This window comes from Syngnathoides biaculeatus, chromosome 14 (genome assembly GCF_019802595.1).
Source record: "Syngnathoides biaculeatus isolate LvHL_M chromosome 14, ASM1980259v1, whole genome shotgun sequence".
Taxonomy (NCBI): domain Eukaryota; kingdom Metazoa; phylum Chordata; class Actinopteri; order Syngnathiformes; family Syngnathidae; genus Syngnathoides; species Syngnathoides biaculeatus.
Window position 1 is genome coordinate 76,516 of NC_084653.1, and position 17,618 is coordinate 94,133.

At 44.7% G+C, this 17,618-nt stretch overlaps 1 protein-coding gene across 11 annotated transcripts in view; it reads right to left on the reverse strand.

Annotated features, from left to right (window-relative positions):
• LOC133512685 (calphotin-like) overlaps positions 1-17,618 on the reverse strand; it is an 85,228-nt gene that overhangs the window by 45,233 nt on the left and 22,377 nt on the right. For 9 of the 11 annotated variants that reach the window (XR_009798248.1, XR_009798247.1, XR_009798246.1 and 6 more), the window contains one exon: positions 1,339-1,623. The gene's annotated coding sequence lies outside the window, so the exon portion shown is untranslated. Of the gene's footprint in view, positions 1-1,338; positions 1,624-2,047; positions 2,166-17,618 lie in introns of all 11 variants that reach the window. The other 2 variants (XM_061842527.1, XM_061842525.1) reach the window with 1 other exon arrangement.

The following is a 17,618-nucleotide window of genomic DNA, read 5'->3' on the forward strand; positions in this document are numbered from 1 at the left end:
TTGACTGCTCCAACAGAGCTGGCAGCATTGTCCAGAGCAGATGTGAACACAGCTAATCTGTCCCTGTATCGTGTCTGCTCAGATCATTTTATCACTGGTACTGTTTTTTGTCAGTTGAGTGATACATTTAAGTAAACAGGTGACCTAAATCTGCAAGCCCAGACAATGGCGGGTGATGTATGGCTGCATGGTGTGTTGGCACTTGGAACAGGTGAACATTGAAACTGATACTCAACAGGAAAACATGCTTCCACTTATAATGATGTTAAATGAATACTGTTCTGAAACGTTTTTTTCTGGTGCTCTGAATAATATGGTTACTGTTTGATACTTTACTGAGTTACAGGAATTAAATTGTGAAATAGTTGAGGACTGGGGACTTGTTTTAACGTCAGGATCCTTTCAACAATGTATTAAAATTAGAACATGTGTTCTGTTTTATTAAGTAAGTTGGCCAAACAAAAAATAAATATATTAACATTTGTGATTATTGTTTCAGGCAAGCCAGCACAGCTGTATGATTCCACTAATCCGTACTGGGTTTCAACCAACAAACAATCATATGGAAATCAGTGGAATATTCCCTCTGTACAGCAAATTGAAATAAAATGTGTCCCTTTAGTCATAGAATGATGTGAAGAGCATTCCTAAGTGCATCTCTTTGTGGAATTATATAATAACCAAGCATGCTTTATAAGCTAAAGATAATGGACCTTGCATTCATCCTTGAACATTTTGTTGTTCAAAGAGAGTATCAATAGCTGTAAATTGAAAACAAAGAAATCTGTTACATTTGGAAGGCATCTGTTGCAGTTCATGTAGAATTTGTACATATGTGTGTGTGTATATATATATATATATATATATATATATATATTATATATATATATATATATATATATACGCACGCACGCACAAACGCACACACACACACACACACACAAGTTTTTGTTTCAAATACAATTTGGTAACTGTTACAAGTAGAACTAAACACAATTTTCAGGGTACAGAATAGCCTGACATATTAGATGGAGAACGAGACAATAGGATTTTTAAGTACAATTGGTTTGTTTGTTTTCACACTTACATAACATTGGGTACAGCATATTTATCTGGTCAAAACATTGTGATAAGGCCAAACAAAAATAATGTGTTTCTCGTAATATAGACTAAGAAAACTAGGGTCAGTAGGTTGGGATTATTTTTTTTTTTGTGCAATTTTTTTTGGATTGACTACTTTTGTGGAGGACTACGGATTGGTGCGACATAGGATGCTCTTGTTGCCTATAACTTTTGCAAATGAATTGATCTGAGTCTGAAAATTGTGACTTGCATTACATTGGCACCAGCTTCAATGGCAGTATGCAGTTGGTGTCTTTGCTGAAGTCAGTCTATTGGACGATACTCCACATCCTTTTAAGGTGTTGGCAGCTTCCAGTATGCTTTCTCTTGTGTGAGTCTTTGAGTCCCGTATCCAGTGCAGGATGTGCAGTGCTGCAACATGTTAACAGGCTTCTCCCAGGCCAGCCTTACAGGTGCAATGCGCAGCAACAAATTTCCCACTTTGTTTAGCAATCACCCAAGGTCAAAGGGGTTTTCTCGCAATGCTTGGGAATGGAGAACCTGTAAAGATAATATTGAAGTTTTTAAACATACATGCATGTATACATGTATTAAGTATCATGCACATGTAATTAATTTTACTGAATATTTTCACCTATCATTGTAACAAATGAGAATTTCACAAGAGTGCAGGCTAAAGAAATTTACATTTTATTGGAGAAACTTGTCTATTTCAAATTTGATTTTGAAAACATATGTCGTACAAAAAGAAATTAAACTCTTTCCTGCATGGCGTTACTTAAGTGTCAAATTATAAGTTCCAAATGATCATTCAATTAATCCTGGCCTCACAAACATTACATACATTTAAGTGTACATGAATTAAATAATTGGATTTGCTAAAACGCTGGAGTGGGAACGTCTACATTGAACCAAGAAAAGTCAGTGTCATGAAATATAGATCATATGAAATGTAAACAGTGACCTTTCCATTAACTAGTTGGTATCCATTATGACAACAGCTCCCACATCGCGAACCCAGCCGCACACAAACTGATTGCTCTCATCCATGCTCTTGTAAGCTTTCATCCATGGTATAGACACTTGGAGTGAAGATAAAATAGTTCACAATGTCAGGGTAAGTTACAGCAAGATAGGATGTCACATCTGTTTTTCATTCATGTTAGTGTAACTCATAGGGGTCAACGCCATCAACAGAGCAAGTTTCTCCTTGTAACGACTCCTTTCGACAGCTGGCAGGGTATCAACATGTGTGCACTTGGCAGAAGGGCCTGCAATGCCTTGCTAGATCATAAAAACGCCGACGAAACTATATAAAAAGAGATTACACTTACACACACTCAAACTTCCCAGAGGTTTGTTTGTCTTCCAATATGGGGGAAAATTAATGAGCATGATCGGCGGTAAAGTCAGTCGGAGCCCTCTATAGCCACCTGACACAATGAGGTAGAATAAAAACTAGACCGCACTTTGCATCCAACATTGCTTCCGCCATGGTCAACAGGCTCTGACTTCCAGTCAGGGCAGACAGTCATGGTAAACAATACACACACTGTTATGGAAAACGATGCGATAAATCTATATATGTGGGATGTTTTGGATCCCTAGAGACATGAATATAATCTAAACATTTGCAGCATGCCCAGGAATGTTTAAAAGATACATTGACACATACATATGTAATGGGAGGTAAAGACCTTCATAATGTTGTAATAATATATTTTCCAGATTCATAATAAAGGAAATGAAATGTATAAAAGTTAATCAACAAGGCGATGTATTTGCAATACTGCTTAATGTGTGAAAGTCTGTGGATGAAAAGTTGCAGTGTGATAATGTGGCAAGAAAGTGATTACAGCAGATAGCGTGCTAGAACGGAATGGTGGTGACCACAATCAGCAGGTGTGGGGCGACGCGACGCTTGACCTAGAGGGAGATGGGAGCAACAAAACATCAACAAACGCAGGCGGGAGGAGTCGGCCCACTATCCTGCGGACCAATAAAGACCAATGAGAGAGCGCTAAGGATAACTGCAGGAGACACATAACCAATAGTGAATTAGTAGATTGGACTTTTAAATTGTCCTGGGCAACTCGGATGTGGAGTACGTCGGCTGGAGGGAACAGAGACGTACAGGGTTGTATTGAGAGGGACCCGAGACCCAGGTGTTTGTTGAAGGAATAAATCCACTTGCGTGTGAAAATGCCGGCTTCTTGCTCCTTTCTTTGTAGAACGAGTGCACAAATTGTTGGATGAGTGGTGGTCGGGTAAGGTCACAATTTGGAGTCAGATGATTAACGGACTTTTGTATTGATCTAAAAATAATATCCAACAATTCTTGGTGACCCTGACGTGATGCAAGAAAGGTAAAGAAGTCTGGGACTTAGCAAAAACCACAGTCTGGGACTCGGGGTCTGGGACCCACGTCCACACCAGGTGATGACCTGATAAGAAAGCCCCGAATCCGACCTTCCTTCCTTGAGTGGCCACATCGAAAAGGTAAGCAGAATACCTGTTATGAAAACGTCTAAATTCTGCATATTGGAGTGTGTAAATTGTAAGAGGAAGGATTATCGGAGGGGGCAATATTTTAAAAGTGTGGACGTTAGTTAGTTACCTACTAGAATAGTTTGGAACTATTCGTGGTTAAGATACGGTGTAAAATCTGGGATTTACGTATCAGTGTGGAAGCGGTGTGAGTGGAATATCAAACTGTTCTGTGTGAAAAGTGTCCGGGACGCGCGCGGGTGGATTGTGAAATGGTGAGTGAAACTAAGTGTGACAGTGGTCTCGGGTGTGAGAAGCCATATGAAGGGAACGATGTGTGGTCGGAGATAAACGGCCATTATGCGAAATTGGAGACTCAGTTAATGAGTGGAATTGAAGGAAAGAAAATTAAGAAGGAAAGGGAGCGTAGCCAGAAGGTGTTTTTGAAGTTAAAGAAAGACGAGCTGTTTCAAGGAGAGCCCGGAACGTGGGATATGTCAAAGTTGGCGAGGCAGTTACAGAAAAAGGAAAGTAGAATGATGGCGAATATTCGAGGCTTGAAGGAAGATAAAGATCAAGCAAGTTGGAGACAGCGTGTTAAGTTGGAGAAGGAAGTGAAAGAGTTGGAGAAAGATAGACGTGGCATACACCAGTTGGCAACGATTGCAACTGCGTTGGTGGCGATAAGTATGGAGGAGTGTGACGAAAGTGCCTGCGTCGGTTGATAAAGTGGATGAGAGAAGAAAGACGATAGAGGGGGTAAGAGGAATCTATTCCCAGTTGCCGGAGAGCGGACAGGATCAGCAATATGTGTTTGAGCCACCGTCGTACCCGACGGCACCAGTGATGGTCCCAGTGGTCACATTGGGTGGCCGCATGGTACTGGACGTAGAGTATGACGGGTCAAGAATGACCCCAGGCACGGTTCAGTTGATTGAGCAGGCAGTGAATAAGGAGAGAAACACAATGCGGGGAGAGCAGCATAGTCAAGTGATATCGCCCACAAGGACACCAGAGGCGGCGATAGCAGAAAGGAGGGGCACCCCAGCTGAGGGGAGCAGGAGCGCGCCAGAGCAGACGAAGAAAGAGGCATCATGGAAGTTGTTTGAAGGATATAGAGTGCAACAGGAAGAAAGAGGAATGTTGGATGAAGTGATGATGGGGATGACAAATTATGACCAGGCATCGCTGGAGGATTTAAAACGCGGGGAGGTTGCACCTGAGTGAGGAGGAAGAAGGTGTGGTAATGCAAGAACAGCGGCACATCCTCAAGGCGCAGAGTGAAGGGGAACGACAAAAGGAAATGAATGATGAGTCGCCGGGGGCGGGGCGAGGTTATAATACTCGCAACACACGCGGGTCGCCACTATGAGCCCCTGGTGCTTCGGGATGTGGCTGCGTTGGTGGAGAAAATGCCACCCCTGCATAAAGGGGCACGAGCCTGGATTACTACATTTTTGGCGGCAATGTCAGGACAGGGAGTAGCATTGGGGGATTTTAGACAAGCTATCTTGGGATCATGTTCCCTAATTCAATTACAGAATATTGAGGTGGCATCCGGCACCCGCCATTTGGGAAGTGAAACGCCACTGGCAGAGGTGTCAGATGTCATGTTTAGAGAATTGAGGGCAGCCTTTCCATCTCCAGTGGATGTGGCTCCTACAATATTTAATTACGGAAAGGATGTGACTCCGGAGCAACATTATGCTCAAGCGATGGAGCTGTGGGTTGAAACCACAGGCAAACATCCAGCCAGCTATCCTGAGGCCGAGATGATGTTTAGGACGGCGATGGTGAATGGGTTCCCAAACGAGGTGCAGACAATTTTGAGGACAGATTCAGATATTCTGGTCTGCCCGGAGGCATTTGATACATCACTGCCGGATTTATGCGGAAAAAGCAAAAAAAGACCAGAAGGAGACTGATGCTCTGGCGACGAGTTTGGTTAAATTACAGCTTGCAAAGTTGCATGGTGAAGCAAAGCAGGAGAAGGCAAAACAAAAGCAAATGTATCAGACTCCAGTGGGGGCTGGACGGGGCCGAGGACAAGGATTCCGTGGTGGATACAGAGGGCGTGGTCGTGGTACCTTCTCAGGTCGAGGACGGAATGGATTTGCCCCGAGGACCTGTTTCAATTGTGGATCCCTGGATCATTGGGCTCGGGACTGTTATGGCAACCCACCACCGCTGGGACCAGAGCAAAGAAATCAGCAAGCGGGGACACAGAATCAGGGAGGGCCACAACAGCCCCGCCCTTGGCCGCAGCCAAACCCACAGGGTCAGTATTACCAGACTGACCCATGATACGGCCCGGACGAATAGGGGGGCCTGGGAAGCTCGGGAAGCACTGGCCAGGCAGAGCCAATGCTTCAGTTGACGGTGGCGGGTACTCCAATCCAGATGTTGGTGGACACGGGAGCAACACACTCTTCGATCAACATGCCACTGCCAAGCGCAGCGTTGTCGAAACGGGTTAGAACGTTGGTCGGCTTCTCGGGATGTCCTCAGTCTCTGCCTTTCACCCGGCCTTTGAAACAGAAATCACAAATACTGGACAGAAATTGTATCATTCCTATGTCCATGCAATGGATACTCCCATTAATTTGATGGGTCGAGACATGTTAACAGCACTGAGAGCCCAAATTCTTTGTGGCAAACAGGGACTCACAGTGACATTTCCTGACGGACAGGTCTTGGAATGCACCCAACCAGTGACGACAAGAGGCCAATGGTTGATAGCCCCACTCTCCACAATACCAGAGACTGCACGAATATACTGGGCTCGGCTGAGTCCAGAGACCCCATTAGGAGGAGGTGTCTACTCTACGTATCTACTGTGGAAACCATGGATCCAGGCTTTGGCACCGTACCACCCCCCAGTGGACCGATTGCATTGCGCTCTATATTACGATAGGGATTCGGATGAAGTATATCGAGATGCGTTTGAAGAAATCGAGGGAGATGATTGGACACTACAGTCACCATGCATCTTTGTAGGCCCAGAGGGAGTGGCAGCGAATGTGCAGTTGTCGCCAGAGCAAGAACAATGGTTCAAAATGGGTGAGGAAGGTCTCCCCCATGTAACACTGGCAGTGTCGCCAGGCCGGGGCCGATGGTGAAAAGATTAACACAACAGCATGATTGGATGATAACGGAAATTCCAGATGTGTGGCACTCTGCCTCAGCTCACAGTTTTAGGATTATGGCAAAATGGTGGACGAGGCAGACCTCGAGTTGGTTTTTCTGGACGCGTAATCACACCAGTCGGTTTTGGCATGTCCCCAGATCACCGCAGTTCCATATTGCGGCACCCACGTCCGGAAACGGTGCAGGACATGCTGTCATTTTTGGGGCTGTGTGGCTATAGCAGAGCTTACATCCCATGTTATGTGGACAAAACAGCAGGCCTGCGGGCTCTGGTTAAACAACAGGGGGTCCGGAATTTGAAAGCCACTCTGCAGTGGACCCCGGAGGATGATGCATTGTTTGTACAATTAATTCAGGAATTGGCATTTGCAGCAGCCCTGGCCACACCAGATTACAGTAAGGTCTTCCATCTAGATGCAGCCATCAGCGATAAAACAGTGAACGCAGCACTGTATCAACGACATGGGCCACATAGGGCAGTGTTGATGTATTGTAGTGTGCCACTAGACGGGATTGAACAGAAGCAGGCAGACTGCTTCAGGTACGCTGCGGGCCTGGCCGAAGTCTAGCATAAAACGGCACACGTGGTTATGGTATATCCAGTCCAGGTATTGACGGACCACGCGGTATCGGCATTTGTGGCATCGGCAGCTTTTACGTTGACACCCATACGCCAAACACGGATGATGAAGACTTTGACGGCACCGAATGTGATATACGTGCATGACAGTGTGAACATGGCAGACCACCTCCTGCAGGGAGCACATGAGTGTGCTCGGAAGGTACAGAGGGATCAATAGGTCCGTGAGGACTTGTATGCGGAACCATTGGATGGTGGATGGGTTATGTTCACGGATGGGTGCTGTTGGCGTGCAAAGGATGGCACACTGCATGCGGCAGCAGCAGTGGTGGAGTGGAAAGGATCATTTTTCCTCCCGGTAACGGTTCAGAAGTTGACAATAAAACCCTCCGCTCAGGCGGCGGAGGTGTTGGCTCTGGTGTTGGCTTTGGAGCAATGCCCAGGACAACAATTGACTGTGTATACAGATTCGGCATATGCAGCCTCAGCGGCCCTGATTGATCTTACAGGGTGGCTGCATAATGGCTGGTTGACAGCGAAGGGCAAAGAAATTGCCCATAAGGCTCTCATGGAGCGGTTGTATGAAGCAATTAAGGGTCCTCACGAATTGGCCATTGTAAAAGTCCCGGGACATTCGAAGGCAAAGACCATGGTGGCGAAAGGTAATGAGAGGGCGGATGCCCTTGCAAAAGAAGTGGTAGGCAACACGCCCCAGGCGAAATGATGCTGGCGACCTCGGCTAATGTTGGGGATGGAATAAGAGACAAAGAGAATAAGAGATAAAGACAATAAGAGAATTTGTATATCCCATGGTAGCTGAAGTATATTGTAGACGTACAATTGCACAGTGAGGTTTACCTGTTACACCTAAGAGGGATGGGATCCCTTAAAAACAGAGTGTTTGGCGTCGGTTTCAGCCTGGGACGTCGCAAGGTGGCGTATGAAAAAAAACAAATAGTATAGGCTAATTTGTTGCGTGATAGGAATTCGGTTGGGTTTAGTCAAAGAAGATTGACCGCTAAATTAAATAAATAATCATGGACGGTGAATTTGATCATGAATATGCTGAATATAATCCAACTAAAGATGAAATGTACATTGAAATTGAGGGGCAAATGATGCCTAATGTTGACAAAAAGAAACAAGATAAAGAAAGGAAGCGCGTATTAAAATAATGGCAAAAGCACAATTTGGCTAAAATTCGCATTTGGGACAAACTGACGATGAAGTGATAGGAAATTGACAGACTATGTAAATATAATATGAATATAAATGTAAAATACTATGAAAGTTGTAAGGGACAGATTAGATAAAGGCTCATGGAATTTAAAGTGAGCAGAGAAAGGCGCACTGCGCATTTAATGATGGCGACAGTGACGGCAATGCCAACGTTGAAAAAAAATGGTAATGGTAAGTCGAACGAAGGTAAAGTAAGTGAAAAAAGTTGTGTTTGATATGTGGACGCGAGTGAAGGACTGCAAAAATGAGGAAGGAGGCACATCGAACACGCACGCCCCCTGAATCATACGTAAGTACACCACACACACAGACACAGAGGAAGCAAGAGGTACTGAAGGGGGGGGGGTTGTGAAAACGGTCATAGATTTGACACAAAGCGTCCTCTCGCAGGTGGAAATAGCATGACGACTATTATATTATTATTATTATATATTATGGGAGCACCATGGATGAGCTGGTAAAGCGTTGGCCTCAGAGTTCTGAGGTCCCGGGTTCAATCCCGGACCTGCCTGTGTGGAGTTTGCATGTTCTCCCTGTGCCTGCGTGGGTTTCCTCCCACATCCCAAAAACACGCAACATTAGTTGGACACTCAATGTTGCCCCTAGGTGTGATTGTGAGTGTGACTGTTGTCTGTCTCTATGTGCCCTGGGTTTGGCTGCCCGTTGACAGCTGAGATTGGCTCCAGCACTCCCCGCAACCCTTGTGAGGATTAAGCAGTAAAGAAAATTGATGGATATTATATTATTTTATTGTATAACAAGCAAACAAAATTTACAAGGTTGAAAACTTTTTTTCTCATGCTTTTTAGAATATTTCCACTTTTTGATCATTTTACTTGCAGTGTATGCCGTATTAATTGACTTAAAATATTGTTTGTCATTTTTAATGTTTTTATCCCATTTTAAATGTTTTATCTCTTTGTTTTCAAATGCCTTTAATCATGTAAAGCACATTGAGTTACCTCGTGTATGAAATGCGCTATACAAATACATTTGCTTTGCTTTGCTTTACAATGATGCCTATGATAGAGGCTCCAGCAGGTCCAATATACAAGCCGTTTGATCTTAAAGATGTTGATTGTTTTACTGCTCGCTTGCCTCATCTATCTTCTGGTGGTAATGCATGGCTGTCGAGTTTTGTGGAAACTTGACAGGGGTATACAGTCTGCATGGGAGACTGGAGACAAGCAGCATCCAGATCATGCACTAGTATTGAAAAACGAGAAATCAAGACAACTGCAGGTATGCTTAACGTACCCAATGGAACCATATTGAGAGCACACTTCGATCGTCTGGCCGCAGCTATCAGAGAGGTTCCCCACTCCTGTTACAGCCGCACCCACTTCTTTCCCCTATGTTAAATGACTCACTTGAACACTTGACTAACTAAACTTTGGACTGAATCGACTGGATGTCTACAGTCTGGTTAGGAGGAGGCTATGTTCAAGACTGCGATCCTAGCAGGTCTCCTTGAACCAGTACAGACCACTCTTAAAGCTGACCCTGAATCTCCTGTCTGGAGATGAGTCTAGATTTAGACAATACTTAGTGCATCACCTCAAAATGTATTCAAGCCAACAACAGAGTGAGGATGATGAAATTAATACTGAATTCCAAAAACAACTTCTTAAATCACAAGTAGCACAGGATGTAAAGGTCCAAAACCACACTAGACATAATTTTTTTGGCAGGCACAACCACCAAGTCACGCAGGTGGGTTCCGGGTTAATCCGGAATGAATACGCAGGAAGGCGTGGATGGGGCCGGGGGAGAGTGCAACAACATCAACGTGATCAAGGATGTTTTGGTTGTGGTTCTCCTGATCACTGGATTAAAGATTGTCTTACAGCTCCTCCACCTCAAGGTTCAATGCAACCTCTGTTACGGAGCGAAAACTGAACACTCTTGAGACAGGGGCAACACACTCCTCACACAACATCTTGCTCCCGGATACTTTATTGTCACAACACACTGTGGAATTGATGGACTTCTCAGGGACTCAACAGGCCCTGCAATGGAGTCAACCCCTACCGACAATCTTGGCTGGACAGACCTTCCACCATTCGCTTGTACATTCACCACAAACACCAGTGGCAGCTGACACTGTCTGCCACTCTGGACAATGGCTTATGACACCTGTTAGTGAACCAACTCCAAATGTGGACATTTATTGGGCCCAACTTGAACCAGAAACACTGCTCAAACCTGGTGGTCTCATACATCAATTTCTGTTGTGGAAGCCCCGGTTAAACACTCTTATGGCTTACCTGCCTCCAGTAGATCCATACCATTTCACACTATATTACGACCGCAACCACGATCTATTTTACATGGAAAACTTTGCATACATACAAGGTGATGCTTGGGACATTACATCCACACACATAAACGCAGCAAGGGAGGGTGTAGCGGCATCCTGCTCTGTTACACCAGATCAAATGACAGGGTTCAAAATGCAGGAAGAGTCAGTACCCCACATTTCACTCGCTCTGTCTGCAGGACACGAGGCCCGGCAGCTGGGACCTATGGTGAAACGACTGACTCGAATGACTGACCTGGGAGGACGCACTACTCCCTAACGTACAGATCTCTAAATCTGCAGATGCATAGTGCATCATTGTTCCTGACGCACCTCCGACAACTAATATGACCATATTAGAACACGAGACCATAACTAGAGAACACGGAAGTGACTATTCTGACCATGACGAACTGCCTAAATTAGTTTGGACACAATTTGCAATACACCAGGTTGCCACAAGGCTTAAAAAAAATTCACCTGGAATTTTTAATCAATGTTTGAAATCATTGGTGCAGGATCTAGATCTCCCAGATGGATGTAAACTCCTGATGTATGTTGATGAGCTCCTGTTGGCAGCCCCAACGGCAGAGTTGTGTTTTCCTCTAACTAAACTTGTTTTGCATTGTTTACATGAGCTGGGATTCAAAGCTTCCAGAAAGAAGCTTCAGTGTTGTCGCAAATCGGTGACCTTCTTGGGCAGAGTGGTGTCCTGTGATGGAGCCACTATGTCCTCAAAGCATTGTTCTCCTTTTCTACAGATTCTCTTCAACAACGTGTTGATCTCTCTGTACAACCGCTGACTAACGGCAGGGTCCTGTTCACTGATGGTTACTGTTACCGTAAGCCGAATGGCTCTTTGGCTGCGGCGGCTGCCGTAGTGGAGCAGCAGCCCTCAGGTGAATTTTTCTTCCGTACAAACACATGCTCCATCAGCCCAGGCAGTGGAAGTGCTCATAATCTGTCTCGCACTGGAACTGGTGGTCGGACAATCTGTCACTGTCTATTCTGACTCATTTTACGCTGTCTCGGCTGCTGTGGTGGACCTGTCTGCATGGAAACTGAATGACTTTAAAACAGCCAAAGGTACCCCTATTACACATTTAACACTGATCCGATTAGACAAAGCCCTGGCCAAACTTTCGGCCGTGGCTATCGTCAAGGTCCCTGGCCACTCCAAATCTACTTCAACCACAGCCCTCGGCAATAATGCTCCCAACTTGGCTGCTAAAGCAGCCTGCGGGCTATGTCCCACAGATGCTTGTCCAATTATCTGACAAATCCTCTCCTGACCTGCCCAAACCTCCGTCTCATAGTGAATTGGTTAAAATACAACACAACGCCTCTCCTGAACAAAAGATATTTTGACCAAAACTCACTATGGATCATATTGGCCCAGAGCCATGCTAACCAAATTTCGCATGTGGTGACATCCTAAAATGTCTGACTTGTGTCATGCCCACTGTCGTGACTGTAATATTTTCCAGCTACACAATGTTCGCCCCAGACTTAGACAGTCACCAGGTTCATTTTGCCCACTCACCGGGCCCGGTGCAGAACTGGTCAAGGATTTTAGACATGATCACTCCTGTTCAAGGTAAACGCTACCTTCTTGTTTTTTTTTTACACCTTTTCTGGATGGCCTGAAGCCTGCCCCTGCCCTCGCGAAGACGCCATATTGGTAATGAAAGCTTTGGTGAACCACAGTTGAACGTATGAATCACACGTTTAAGGAAAAATTGGCTAAAATATGTACCTCTTCCGCCATGAACTGGGTTCAGGCTCTTTCTTTTGCTCTAATGTCTGTGAGACAAACTGTCTTGCTGTAATGGTTTCTCCAATTACGAAATTCTTACAGGTCATCTGATGCCTGGCCCTTCCTCCTCACTCCAACCGCTGTACGAGGGTGTTTGTTTCTCCCAAGTTTTCTCATAAACTGTTTTGGACAAAACTGCAATCTTTTGCTTCTAATTTCCCTTCACAGATCCAGGACTCTCTTCCATCACCACCTCCTACACTTGATCTTCTTGAATGGTCATGTCTACCTTAAACAACTCTGTCGTAAGTGGTCAGAACCCTGTTGGTATGGCCCACACAAGGTGACTTCTTGTACCACCAAAGCCGTCCGCTTGGAGGGAAAAGGAACTAAGTGGTTTCATTATTCTATGCGTCGCCCTGCTACAGACTCTTAATTGCACTTTTATTGTATTGTTTGTTGTTTTATTGTTAACCATGATTCCTACAGATGGTCCGATAGCTTTTCAGACCAAGAGAGGGAGAGCAGGAAATCTACGGCATTCTTATTATTGGTGTTATTGTTGTTCTTGGTATTTTGATCTGGGAAAATCGCTCAAAAATACCCCAAACCCACACCCACATCAGTGCCAGCTGTTAGCACAACCCACCCGGAAAATATTTATCACATAGAAGAGTCGTATTATAAACGAAGCCTTATCTGTTGATGAGAGGTTAAGGGTTTTGACAGGCGTTAGATGTTACATGTTGTTTCCTCTTCTGTCAACGCCACCTGTGTTCTGGATCTTATGAAAATTATGTGCAGACTAAAATGAATGTAAAATTTGGGATACTGGTCCACCCAGTAACACCAGCCTACAAGAACAAACCTGTGTTTAATTGTGCTGTGGCACGCCAAAACTTCACCTGTATTTTCCTTAAAGGTAATGGTGCCCCAATTGACAATATCTCTGATGTTCAGTGTGCAGAGACCCAGGAAACACCTTTCTTTCAACCAGTCAGCCGTGCTGATGTATGGCAGTGGTGCGGAAACGACTCTTTAACCGCCTCCCGCACAACAGTACAGGCAAATGTGCATTAGTAACTTTACTTTTGCCTATTTCCGTTGTTCCTGTCACCCTAGATGATCTGATGGTTGCTCCTGAACACTTCAAGGAAGCTCTTAGCCTATTACACCGTTCACGTAGGTCCAAACCTACCTGGCTCGGTGCTGACGACCCCACCTACATTGATGCTATTGGCGTCCCCCGTGGTGTCCCAGATGAGTATAAACTGGCTGATCAGGTCGTTGCTGGTTTTGAAAATATACCTGCAATTTCCACTCTTTTCCACTTTACTCTTCACAAAAATGTTGACTGTATCAATGACAGATTATAATGTACAACGTTTGGGCAATTTCAGCCTTGAAGGACTTGAGGCTGTACATGAGCAACTTAAGGCTACATCTATTATGGATTTCCAAAATAGAATCGAATTAGATGCATTGTTGGCCGAGAAAGGAGGTGTTTGCCGAATAACACCCAAGCTGGCGGACGCCTCACTAAGGCCGCAGATGGACTTAGAACCCTTACTAAGAAAATGTAGGAACACTCTGGTATTAACAAGTCTATGTGGGATAACTGGATGAATGTGTTTGGTAAATGGAAGGGTGTGATTTCATCAGTCTTCACCTCTATTCTCACCCTCTGTGGATGCGGTTGCATCCCTTGTATTTGTTCTCTTTTAACCCGTCTGATTGAGAAGGTGACTGGTGCCCCAGCTGATGGCCGCGGTAATTTTGTCCTCATTAGAGAGCCCCGACACACTCAAAGATGATTTTACTGTTCCTATCGCTCCCCTTGAAAATGATACTAAACTACCACCGCTTCTTGATTATCATGATGTTGACAGGGCCCGTGACTGCATTGCCCTTGCCCTTCTGTTCTACTGATAGTTTTTGCGTGATATTACTTTTTTTAGAAATGTTTTGCTGTTTTTGAGTTGTCTAGTACTGTCCTGCAGGTTTAAAGCTTACAGGTGTTCTGAATCATGAGACTATGCACTTTTTAAAAGTTATGTTTGGACAATTAGAGAGGGTTTTATGTTTTCCATATTTCTTGAAGTGTTACTTTTGTGATTTTCGTGGTTGTTTTTGTGATCTATTTCATAGATCAAGAGAGGGAATGAAGATTATTTTACTTTTATTGTACTTTCTGTCACATCCCATCGGAAACGAGAGTAGGACCCAAATGCAGGAACTCGGAAGACGCAAGGTAGTTCAAGAAGAGACTCGTTTATTGTATGCAGAGGTCGGGGATCGAGCAGGCAGTCCGGTGCAGCAGCGGTAGTTCGGACGTTGGGCGAAGAGAGCAGATGAGCGGACAGGCAGGAGTCGGTCCACGGGAGAACAATCAACGCAGGCAGAAGTTTCGAAGGAGTCAGGCTTACGGGGTTGGTCGGAGAACGGACGAAGGTCGGTACACACAGGTTCAATCAGGGATACGAGAGTGCTGGAACGGGACATAAAGCTCAACGAACTGGCGGAGGACCAGTCGTCACCGGGTCCTATATATACAGGGGATGATCAGCCCGCATGAGGCGCAGGTGTGTGCCTCCCAATTAGCGCAGCCGCGCGGGCACCCGCACAGCACGTGCTGAAGCGGCAGGATCATGACACTTTCATTATTTGCTTAAATATGACCTTATACATTTAATCAACAGATAGTGTTGCCCATTTGCTAATCAGACAAGGATGTGTTGTGGAGCTCGTGCTTGTCCCTGATCTTTGTATGCAGAAAACCGGCTGGTGCCATCCTCCTCTCCCAGGCGTTACCGTGGAGATGAACGACACCAGATAAGGAGCGGAAACTCACCATCCCGGCCCAGGACCAGACTGCAGGGGGCAGCCACTTTTACCATGGACCCAGACATAAAAACCTTCTGTTACCGGGCAGCTCTTATCTTCTTCTTTGGGTATCTTATCTTCTTCTCGTGTGCGGCAGATACCTAGATAAGACCCGGATGTCTGTATTGCACATTCCTTTGTAATAAATCCATTTACTCATCTAATCATTGGTCATATCTTCCTCAATTTGTGAACACGCGTAGGGTCCAAACTCGCAAATCCTTACACCATGAATCTCTTTGAGTGACCGTGTGACTCATTTGAACAAAAACAAATTGTTAACTCTACTGGCCTTAGCTTGTTCAAATCAGGTACAACAGATTGGAGATACTCATGTTTTTCAAGTAAATTCAGATTTTGTAAATCCCACACCCAATTATATTGTCCACCACACACTCTGATATTATTGTTATACCATATCAGATAATGTACTGTAGGGTTGTCTTGGATGAAATCTAACCTCCTAAATAAACACATCACATATTTTAATCAATTCGCCTTCAGAAGCACAGTGGACCACTTAAACTATTACTTAACACCACCCTTTTAATGAATGTTCGACTTCAGGCTATGAAACAAGAAGTAGAGGAGCTCTTTAACTGTGTCAATGATTGAGTTGACTAAGTTTTCACTCCAACCAAACCCTGGACTCTTGCACAATGACTGAAACACTCTGAATCTTAATTATAAACAAGTTACAGTGTTTGAGCGGTTTAAAGTGTCCCCTCGGGATCATCACATTTGGCGAGTCTGTTGTCAAGACTACTACAAATCTTCAGTTGAGGCACAAATTGCCTTCATGAGCCACATAAAATCATGTGGCAGACCAGATTTGGCCTCGGGCCTGGATATTGACACCTGTACCTTAGGACCTAATGTCCCTCGGGAGGCGCCATTGGCTCCTCCTGATCACTCATGTGAAAATAAAAACAAACATTATAACAGGGAACAGTTAAAATCATACATAGTGAACGCATCATTGACAGTGAAAATACAACCTTAAATATTAATAAATGAACATTTCTATTCATAATTGAGATCTCAAAGTTCAACTATGTTTTGATTTACAATTACAGTTTTACAATTCTCGTTCTCCTCTCATCCACATGTGTGTGTGTGTGTGTGTGTGTGTGTGTGTGCTCATGCGTATGCGTGTGCATGGCAAAATGGGGAGCACGTTCTGAGGTGTGCCCGGCCGGCCAGATGGGTGGCGTGCTACCGCGTGTTGGTTGTCTCCATGTAACTGCGGACATGCACACACACAAACACAGACACACACACACGCGCACACATATTGGGCTCACCCCTCGTGAGGTAGTCATAGCAGAACAAACCCTCTTCCCTCCATGCACATGCTCAAATCCGCTGGGCCGATCAACATTCAAATGCACAAGCATCTTCCAGTGGAGGAGCAGAGTCACAACTCACTCTAATCACATCCAAACATCACACACAAAGATCCTACAAATCCAACCGCTGTCTCGAGATCAGCCGGTCAACACTCCCAATTGATTATGCATTCTCTGCAAAGCCACCATCCCCTTCTGCCATCCCGTGCGGGAACAAATCAGAGTCTCCAAAAGTTTGTTACAGACTCTCTCACTGAGTGGTCCTGCTTCAAACCTTCCTTATCATTTCATTGTTATTTTAGAACTAATCTGTGCCCACCAAAACACTCATCTTCCTATATATTTATTAAAGTCATATCAGTCAGAACACACATTCACATTTCGCTGGCTTTTCTTTCACCCCCTGGGAGCGCTGTTATGAAGTTAGTATGTCATGAATATGCAAAATGTGACATCAGTGAAAACAACCCATATTGGTACAAGGTTGCTGAGGAAGGAGCTTCCAGGCAAAAGAGTGAGAGGAAGACCAAAGAAAAGGTTGATGGATGTTGTGAGGGAAGACATGAGGACAGTGGGTGTTAGAGAGGAAGATGCACAAGATAGGCTTAGATGGAAAATGATGATACGCTGTGGCGACCCTTAATGGTACAAGCCAAAAGGAAAAGAAGAAGAAGATTGTACACATCCAACATCATCCCTAAAGGCCCCCCCAGACACATGGGGGCGGGGGGCACTCTCTAAAGGAACACATAAAGGCCAAAATTCTTTTGTCTCGTGACTCATGCAGAGGCTCAT